General features: G+C 42.1%; 1 long non-coding RNA gene across 1 annotated transcript; it reads left to right on the forward strand.

The window, feature by feature from the left end:
* The first annotated feature begins 3,228 nt into the window (after positions 1–3,228).
* LOC119888262 lies at positions 3,229–10,662 on the forward strand. Its single transcript, XR_005441874.1, has 2 exons — positions 3,229–3,436; positions 3,573–10,662. It is a non-coding gene; the product is annotated as an uncharacterized LOC119888262 (long non-coding RNA).

Consider the following 10,662-nt stretch of genomic DNA (forward strand, 5'->3'; position numbering starts at 1 on the left):
TCTATGGTCAGTTGACACACACAAATCTAAACATGCACACACACAAACTCCCCCAACCCCACACACACATACACACACACACATACAGTACAATTAAGTTAAATAAAGACGCATTTTACAGATATACTGTATGTATGCACTTAAATACATGCAAAAATAAGTAAGTAAAGCATAAGATCAAACACAGAAAAACATGTTCTGAAATGTTCTGTGTACATATGCATATATACACACACACACACACACACACACATATAAAGGTCTGTATGCTGACCTCTGAGGTGAAACACTAGAGCAGAACATACTATAGAGCACATTTCTCAATGAACTATTCACTAAAGATGACTTCCGCAAATTCACCCACTGGAGGTCATAATCTGCAGTCTGCAGTGATTTTAGAAGTCAACGCTACAACAAATTTCTTCCTTATTGTACAAATGCACAAAGATACTGTACACATATTTACACAAATTCAAATATACACACATTACTATGGTTACACCTGCCACTGCTATCTTTTGAAAAGTGACTCGTCAGTCGAAACACAGACACGCGCGCACACACACACACACACACACACACGGGGAACGTTTACAAGCATGCTTACACTACACTTTACAACGAGTTGATAATGTTCCACAGAACCATAAAGAATATGTAGCATGGGGGGGGGGGGGGGAGAAGAATAAGAATCTTTCAACACCATTTTCCAAATATTACTACCCTCACTGATAGCACGAATGATTACAGAACATTGCGCACCAGAGTTTGCTCTCAATAAATTGGTATTGGTGAACAAACTAGCAAGATGGCATACTGATGAATACTGTTTCATAGCAAGTTTATTTGGATCATATATCACCAAGGCATCCAGAACTGTCATTGGTCTGAAGTCTTCTTGTAATGAGTAGCTTTTGAAAGCATCTTTTTTTCATCTTAGTTATTACAGTACTGGTGTTGCATGCGGCTATGCTAATTGTCATCTCTGTGAGGCAAAATGAGAGGGGAGTGTGCACGGCACGCATCGAGGTTTAGGCCACAGAATAGGGATCGAAACTGTGTTTTTTTTTTTTTTTACCAGAGACAAGTTTACCACATACACAACCCTGTCTAAAGACTATTCAGCTCATTTGACTATTGTGTCAAATGACCTTTTACATGATGTGAACACACAAAGTCAGAATTCATGCAGTAAAATAGATCCACACATATACACATTAAAAGAAAGAAAAACAAGGAGACAGAGCGGGTACAGAGAAATGTACTCTCACTCTATCATAACCAAGTTCAATCATACCACAAGTCATCTTTGCTACCAATCAAAAAGTTAAAGTATTCATTACACTTCATTCAACTCTGGCTGTTATGCAAAGTTGTAAATCCCCTATGAAGACAACTTAGAAACTGAGGTCCATAAACAAAACATTATCCCAGCCGAAGATAAACGACGTGTCGCGGTCATGTGTCTTACTGGCATAGTTATTTCACTAAGCTAGAGTGTATGTGTTGCTAAGAGACGCGCAAGTGTGTATGTATGTGTGTGTACGTGTGTGTGTGGAATGTGTGACGTCCGCTCTCTCACAGGGGCGTGGTTGTCTGTCCAGGACTTCGCCGCTCACACACACACCCAAAGGCTGCGGGGGAAGAAGGGGAAGTCATAAAGCCTCTAATAGCCCCTCTCTAAGCTTGTGTTACTGTCTCCCTGTGTGTGTGTGTGTGTGTGTGTGTGTGTGTGTGTGTGTGTGTGTGTGTGTGTGTGTGTGTGTGTGTAAGGCGGGGTGGTGTTGGGTCCTATGCTTGACAGGTGCAGATCCATCCAAGCTTGGACACAAACACCAGACGTACAATCACACAAATACAACAGCATAAACCAGATCTGAAGTTCCAAAGACTATGAGCAATCATTAAAACCTCCATTACTTTTGAATCAGTATTGATGATTGCTATTATGTGTATGTAAAATACAGGTAAGCAGACTTTCTCTTGCTATAACAGAAACATTGATGTCACCACAAAAAGCGTCACACTAACTGTAGCACACTCAAATTTACACTTTTAAGCTTTAATCAGGTACCCATAGATCTATTACATTCTGAAAATGATTTCCATGTTGAGATAGTGTCTAGTTTTAAGTGATGTGGAAAAACCTGCCGTGCTTTGTCTCTTTTTGCTTAGATTACTGTAACCCTGCACCCCTGCCCCAGTTAAAGTCCCTCTCTCAGCATAAAAAAGGCAGCTTCAAGTTTCACCAAAACAAAATGAGATAGACCACTTCACACCAACCTTAGCATAAACATTCAGAATTGATAAGGTTACGACTTCAACAAACACAATTTCGGCATTGGAAGTGTATGAGTGTAGTGTCAAATCATCAGCTTCGTTTTGGCTGTACACACATTTTGATTCAAAGCAAGGTTTACAGCTTTTATTTGACTTCAGCTTAACATATGACATCTTTCAAATCACTTCGTCATGATCAATTTAGAGACTTCAACAACTTTCTATTTTTGTTTCTGGCCTTGTTAACATTATTGGTTTTATATTTCCTATGTGCAGTTAGGGATTACTTTCTCTATTCAATTCTTTGAAATATGCTTTGGCTTTTTAGAACTGCTATAGAAATTAAAATCATCCACATGTGCACAGATAAATGTTTATTCTTGGATAAAGGCAAAGAGCTTTACAAAAAGCTCAAAACAAAATGGTAAAATAGTAATGAAAGTGTGTTCTGACTGAAAGTATGATTTAAACAACTTCTATTAGATGGTCTCTTTAGTTCACTCTGATAGTTATCAGACACAGAAAAATGATCACTATCTGCTGGGAGGGGTGATTAAAACATTTTGCAACTCTCTACAGAACACTTTTAACATACCAGGCAGTGTAACATACTATTTTAGTATATCTGTCCACTGAAACCCTGCAAATTTTGCTCACTCCTGTCTATTGACTCAAACAGCCTTTGCTCATTTATTAGCAGCTGCGCGGCCAATTATCTCCCTGCCCCCTTTCCTGTGTTCTAGCAGCAGCCTGGGCCACGCACAGGGGAGGAGAGGGAGGAGAGGGGAGGAGAGGGGAGAGAAGTAGAGAAGAAATGAGGAAGGGGCGGGCTCCTCTCCTCTGACATCGTCATAAAGGAATCCCCTGCACTGGGCCGGACCCGCCCACTCTCTTACTCTCACCCTGTCTGGCTCCCAGTCACACTCCCGTCCACAAACACTCCTGTCTGCACAGTCAAAGGAGAAACAGACCCAGAGAGAGAGAGATGAAGAGTGAGAGACACAGAGAAACACTGAGGGGGAGAGAAAGAGGGATTGACAAAGAAGGGAGGGGGACGACAACTGTGAAGCTCAACATCGAGTGTGACACTGGAGAGCTTGAGGAAAGTGAGATTGAGATTGAGAAAGAGGAAAGGAGTAAAAAACTGCTGTCTCAGGTAGGTGGAGCATCGCATCTGCCTCTTCTCAGAAGTTGATTGTTGCATTTTTACTGTTTTATGACTTTATGACCTGACAAACCTATGCTTTTCTTTGACTTTGTATTTTTTGTCTTGAACCACTGGTCTTTCACAGAGAGGCACTTCACACTCACTTCACCGCAATTCCTGCAACCTGTTGATCAGGACAGACATTCACATAGAACGACTGTAAAGCGTGCCTGCTGTTCAAATGTGCTGTAATATTGCCACTGGAATATTGCCTTGATCTGAGGTCTGCCACTGTGGACCGGCTCTATTACAAAGGTCAGACGTAAATAGTTCCTTTGAATGGGATGGCTTAATTTCTGTCTGTCTTTCTGCCTGCCTGTCTGTGTGTTTGATTTAGGAATTATATTTCCACTCCTCAATGAATTACTGCATAACTGCTTTGCCTCTACCTGTTTGTCTGCCTTCCTTTCCAACTGTCTGCTTACAGTATGTCATCCATCTACCCTTGTGTGTCATCTATCAGTCTATCAGTCTGTCAGTCGTCTGTCGCAGGGTGCTGCTGGCAGCACAGAGTGGGAATAGGGGTCATAAAAAGTTCTAGACAAGCAGCCGAGAGACGTAATGGTAGTGGTGTAGCAAGGCCGGAGCCGTTCAAACATTCCTCTCATTGTTCAGAGGCCCTGTAAGTCTGTGTGCTCCCAAACCTCCATGAAAGGAAGGGAATCCAGCAGCTACTGTAGCTAACTCATTTCAGAGGCGGTTGTCTGTCTTCCTGCTCGCCGTCCAGTCTGATTCCCCTCTGGGGATGTTGGTATAGACCAAATTGGGCAGAGGAAAGCAAAAATGACGCTGAAGCACAGAGGACAAGATAAGAATTTGTTAATTTAGCACCACGGGAGGGATCTGTTGCTTTGCTCTTTATGCGACTGACTGTGACTTAAGATAACCTCTGCATCAAAAGACATGGGAAAAAGGGGAGAGAGAGGTGTTGTTATTCTGCCTTTTACACTGAGGAATCATTAGATTGGAAAACCTGACAGGGAAGGCCAAATGGTTGAATGGATAGAGGATTAGGTGGAGGAAAGAGGGAATAGGAGGAGGAGAGAAGGTGGGGATCCAGCCTTTACTTTGGTGGGGTGGCTGGTGGGTGGGTGGGTGTGCCCGGCAGAAATCAGTAGGAATGGGCCCAGGCTCAGGAAACCGTGGCGTAGTGGAATAAAAGTGTGTGTGTGTGTGTGTGTGTGTGTGTGTGTGTGGAGTTTCTGCATACATTTGTGCATGTGTGGCTCAGTGGCAGCAGGGCGGCTGTACACTAAGTACAGGGCTGGTAGTGGTAAGGGTGTTTGGCAAAGAATCAGGCTGAGGATAGGGTTACACGCATTGGGCTACAGGGAGCGGACCGTGGGTTTGGGCTGGGCTCTTCACTGCTGAGGCTAGCTTTACAGCCCGAAGAGACCGAGCTTTTCACTTCTTTTTTTTTTTTTGTAAATCTGGAGCTGGAAATACTTTTTCATTCTCAGACTAATGTCCCACATGTGGTGCGTTCCATTGATTCCAGGCCAGCCAATGAACGTTCCCCTTTGATTCAGGAAAACTGCAACAGAGAAGGCCCATAGTAGTGCATAGTCCTTGCTTGAATGTCAGTGAATGTCACGGCCTCAGCAATAATTACGCCCTCACGCGAAGCAAATACAATCTTACTCACACACGCACACATATGCAGACACAAACATAGTCTGTCTGTTAGAGCCAGGGTGTGGTACTGCATAAGGTGCGTGGGTTCAAAGATCTACTAAAGAGGTATCTGATCAGTGGGATGTGTTCTGCATTTTCAGTTTTTTGACAGCTTTGCAGATCTTATGGTAGGGTTAAGGAAAGTGGCTGGGCAGAACTAGCATCCACCCAACAGATTTTAGAGGCCTAGGCCTTTGAAAGTTAGGTTGTTCTGCTACTGAGTTTGTAATTGCACAGATCAAAAACTGAAAACTTTGGAAAAAAATGGAATGTCACGTGAACTGAAGAAGAAATGCTGCCACAGTTTCTGCTGTGTCAGGCATCTTTCCTCGCTAGGCTCATCTCTCCACCTACAGTTACTTTTCCACGTTGTCTTACTCTGTAAGCCACACTCTGCCTTATCATGGCAAGGTGTAATGGATACGACAGCAATTATGAGAAGCAAATGTGGCATATTTATACTTTAAGAAGGGAATTCATACCTTATTGTAACCCTTGTGCTCAAATGTTGACATAATGTCTTGAACTAATGGATGTTAGACATATCGATTTCACATGAAGCCGTGGTTGGAAACAAACCGCCGTCTGTAAAATCCTCTGATGCAATGGAAAGATAAAAAATGACATTTGCTTCAGTTTGAACTGCACAATGGCAGGACGCAGCCGGTCTGTAGGTGGCCCGGCTCACTGTATGCTCTGTGAAGCAGTTCACCAGAAGTGTGAATGATGTCAGATTGGTGTGTATTTGTAGTATTCCTGCTGAGACAGGGTGAGAACCAAGCTAACGCACATGCCATGTTTGCCCGGCAGCCCAGTGACATAACTGTGTGTTTATTGATAGCGAGCATATTATGTGCAGAGAGGCAGATTGTGTATGGCATACAAGCATATACATTTCTTAGTGCATCTGTGTGTGTGTGTGTACGTGTGTGTGTGTGTGTGTATGTGTGTGCGCGTGCGTCCAAGGGCATAGAGAGAGACAGAGAGAAGATATGTGTTGAAACAACAAGGGGTTGAGATCCAGCTGTCTCAACAGAGGCTTTTCCACTTAACTGTGTGCCCTTGTGTAAACGTCAATGTCAATTCTGAATACTTGCTGAAGGGGAGAGACACTCTGAGAAAATATCCAGTGGCCACGTCTACACTTGGACCTCCATACGTCGTGTGCGTGAATATAAACTTGGTAGAACACACACTTCGCATAAAGTGCAAACCCTAAAACCATCAAAGCTCCCACACATAAGGCCGTAATCCATGAAGACACTCTCTAAAAACATTTTGACTTTAGGGTGCATCTGCTGGCGATTGACATTCAGCGATACACATTTTGTTATTCTACGTCTCCATCAGGATGCAACACGTTGGCACAATTATGAGCTGCCAACAAGTTGCAGCCCACATGGCAGAACCTTATGATTATTCCTAACCAGAATAAACACCCAATTTGAGTAGTGTGTAACAACAGGATTGCCTGGCTCCGCTGTAGGACTTGAAAAAACAAGACAGGCCAAATGCTAAAAGGGAGACATGTTGAGATCCTCACAGCGAGCGTTTGAGGTGAGGTGTTGGACAGCGTGCGTCAACCAGAATGCCGTCATTACAGGGGAAGGGAAGAAATGAGCTCATAGACATTAATGGCTGCGGGTTCGACGGGGGGAACGCAAAGGGTAAGAGAGAAACCGATGGAAAAGATGAAAAGGCAGAGAAAATAACACATGAGATGAACCACTGCCAGATGAAAGGATGGCGGGCTAGAGGGCTTTAGGTTGATGAAGGAGAGGAGTTAAAGAGGAGTTAGCACACCGTCTTTGATGGGTGCTGGGACCTTAAGCGGCCTACTTTCTTGAGACGTCTTATTGTGACCATGTGGAGGCCAAGGGATATATAATGCACGTCTCATAAAACAAAACTGAAATTAAGGAGACGCTTACAACTAAAATCCAACACAAAATATGTCAAGATTCATTTTTATGTAGATATTTTAGTTTTCAATGAACTGAGTGACAAAAAAAAACCTCTTTTGAAAATAATACCTCTGATAGCTCTAAGATTACACTAATCTAGCTGGGGCCTCAAAAATGCCCCTCCGTACTGTAATTATTCATAAAAGATAGCAGACAGGGGAAAAAACAACGGTTCCCAGTTGCACCAAAATCATAGTGTGCTTTGTGCGGTTATAATTTGGTGTTATTGGTTGATTGGACCACAGACTGAGAGAAAGAACATTGGCCTGAAGGAAACTAGAAAGCATCTGCACATGAAACAGGGTTTTCCTTTTGTGTCAGGTTCAAGGCTGATTTTAAGATTTGCTTTAAGGCTGGAATACAAATGGCTTGGTTGAGTAGCATTAAAAGTATTCAACTTTCTTAAATAATATGAATAATTTAGCGCTACTTTGGGAATCTCTTTCCAAACTCTCAAACCAGACATGGCTGCAGCCGATTTGTGACAACAATGATACAGCGTTAGTGAGTTCACTGTGTCCCTGGCAAAGCTCTCCAGCAGGCCCACACTGACAACAGACAGACGGCTAAACTTATTTAGAGTCGGGAGTTCCCCAAAAGTGTCCCACTGACTCATACCTTGTACATGGTGGAATATTTATGCTGCTGAAAATAAAGAGACTTCAGGAGGATGGCAAGAAAAAGCAATCAGCGTGGATCTGGAGCGTGGACTGGCATTCAGTTATTTAAATATGTCCTATCCAAACAAGTAAAATTCAACAAAAAGGAATTCAGAGTAATAAGTTCTGCTCCAGTTGTAATGAGTGTATGTGCTTGTCCTTCTTAGGTCACATGAAACATTATCAGATATCATTTGACAGACAGTAATGAGAAGCAAGAACATGTAAATACAGTATCAGTTTCTTGACACAACATGAAAATTCCTGACAATTTCTGAAGAGGTTTAGCAGTAACTTAGCAGCAGAGGAAACACAGCCCAGTGCTCTCCTGCCCTTTTTTTTGTTTGTTTGTTTGTTTCCACACAAGGCACAGATAAAGCGGCAGAAGTGGAACAGAGCGGAACAAACGTCTTTAAAGGGAGTACCACTTGACTGGCCACTTCCTTCTAACCTAATTCTCCATTCTGTCATCGAAAAGCTATTTTTATAAGAGGCCACGGGAAGTCTGGGAGTTGACAAGAACCATGCACATACAGGACACACAGTGCTGAGAAGGCACAGTGACTGTGACCTGTGAATGACAAAGATGTAGCTCATTGGATTACTGTGATAATTCAGTCTCTCACACAGAGGTATAGATGTGGGATAGAGGTAACGGGCAACAATAAGATGGCAGCAGTCGGTAGCCTTTTAGAGGTGACAGTGATTAAGGAGGCCTATTATGGTGTTTATTTGTTTTGTTTTGCATGCTTTGAAGTCTCCCTCTCACCACAAACTGTATAGTCTCTGTTGGCCAGGGGAATTCCTGGCAGAGTGATTTTTGAGACTACAGGACTGAATCACATTGCCAGGGATTTCCAATGGCTGACATGAAGAAAGCAAGTTCTTTTTCTCACAAACGCAGACACACACACAAACACTAATTTGCTAACTCACACACAGTCACGCCCATGTTTCTAATTTGCATACTCGCACACAAACACACCCATCTCTTTCCCTGTCACGAACAGACGTTCGTATGACCTGGCTGTGCGGCAGCAGGACTTAACCCACATGTGAACAGTGAGTGTCTGCTATGTTCACAGTGGTTAAGTTCTGCCGCCACAGGGCTGCAGCCTGCAGGGGGAGAGTAAAGGTCAGGGAGGGGCCGCACTGCTTCAAACCACTGCTCTTCACATCAACATCAGACTTCTGACGAGCATGATAGCATCTCCTGCAAAAACCTGCTCACCTCTGCTGAATAGAGCCATTTTGCATCCTCTAAAATTCTAACTAAACTCTTTATATATAAAGTGGGTTTCCATCCACCTGTTTTTTATGAGCATTTTAACTTTCAATGAGGAGACTGTAACCGTCCTCAAATCACATGCAACAAACACAAATGCCACATTTTCCTGACTGGACAATTAATGCCACGACTGCCCAAATCCTAATATTTGTTTAGTAGATGGAAACACGCATAAAAGTGCATTTTCTTTTGCAGATTTTCTGGAAATTGGGTAAAAATCTGTACTCAATTCAATTGGAAACTTGACTACAGTGTAGCTCAGTGACATTTAACATGTGAACACTATAAAAAAGCACTCTCTTTTTAAAACAGCCTGATGTCAATAAAGAGGCAAAAACGTGCTTCTCATTTGCTAGACTGATTCTTGGACCTTCTTTTTATGGTCCCACCATACTTGAGACTCACACCTAATCACTTCTACCGTGACAATGTGTTAGGTCGAGTCCGTTTGTGGTTCACGGATGACTCATTTTTGAGTCGTGAAACTAAAAATGTGGCCAAGATGGGTGTATGGAAGCAGGTATCACGGTTTATAGGCTTATGGTAATTACTAGTAATCTGTTGAATTAGCTGAAATTGTATGGCTTCAGTGTCAGTGTCTGTTAAATGTCAACTGTCTTGTTAGTGTTGAGGGCTGCACCTGTTCTTGTAGGGCAAGGAGTACGTCACCTTATACCATCATTTGTATCACCGGCTATCATTGTCTCTCAGGGGGTAGCAAGTGTGGGACTTTGCATTCATATTTTCTTTTTTCTTCCACTTGTTGATTTCTGCATGAGCGTCAGTGTCTGTTTGTTTGACTTGTGTGTGTGTATTGTCTGACTTTCCTGTATATGTGTGTGTGTGTGTCTGTCTGTCCCCCTGCTGGGTCGGTCTCCTGTGCCTGCTGTGCTGATAATCAGTGTGTGACGTTGGCTGGCTCAGTTCAGCAGGAACAGGGGACTGGTCTCATTTCCACACACACAGTACACACACACACACACACACACACACACTGTGCACTTTAATACCACTATAATAACTGTAGCCTGTTATGTCGCCTTTTAGTCTGGATGTGTACATGCATTTTTAAATAAATCTATTTTGAAATAACTGACAACATTGTTAAAGTCAGTTTTTGTGTTAAACAGTGATTTGTCTCGCTGAATTCCTAGCTGCAACATTTTTGTACATTCTGTAATGAAACACTTTACTTGGATTTATGTCTTCTGTCTCATATTATGCACCATTAAAATATACAATTTTCATGAAACCATTTAAACTATATAATTCATGTGAAAATTTAAATTTAATTAGACTTTGAAATGTGTACCATTTGTAATAAAATATTTTTCCAGAAGATCTGCTGTAAGTTTTGCTTTTGAGTTTTTGATGATTTAAATTCAAAATGGCTTTGTGTCGTTTTTGTTTATTGTGTCTATTATTGTGTTGTTGACACCATGTTTGTAAAAAAAAAAAAAAATTAAATACATGAGGGCCAGAGATTTCTTCAAATGTGCCTTTGCTTTTAAAACCAAAATGTATAAAATAAATATAAAGTTGATATTACTGTGTGTGTTTTCAACAACATTAAAGCTTTTTGAAAAACAG

The sequence above is a fragment of the Micropterus salmoides genome, unplaced genomic scaffold (assembly GCF_014851395.1).
Source record: "Micropterus salmoides isolate LMB-PRFRI ecotype aquatic unplaced genomic scaffold, ASM1485139v1 Ms_hic_scaffold_10, whole genome shotgun sequence".
NCBI lineage: Eukaryota > Metazoa > Chordata > Actinopteri > Centrarchiformes > Centrarchidae > Micropterus > Micropterus salmoides.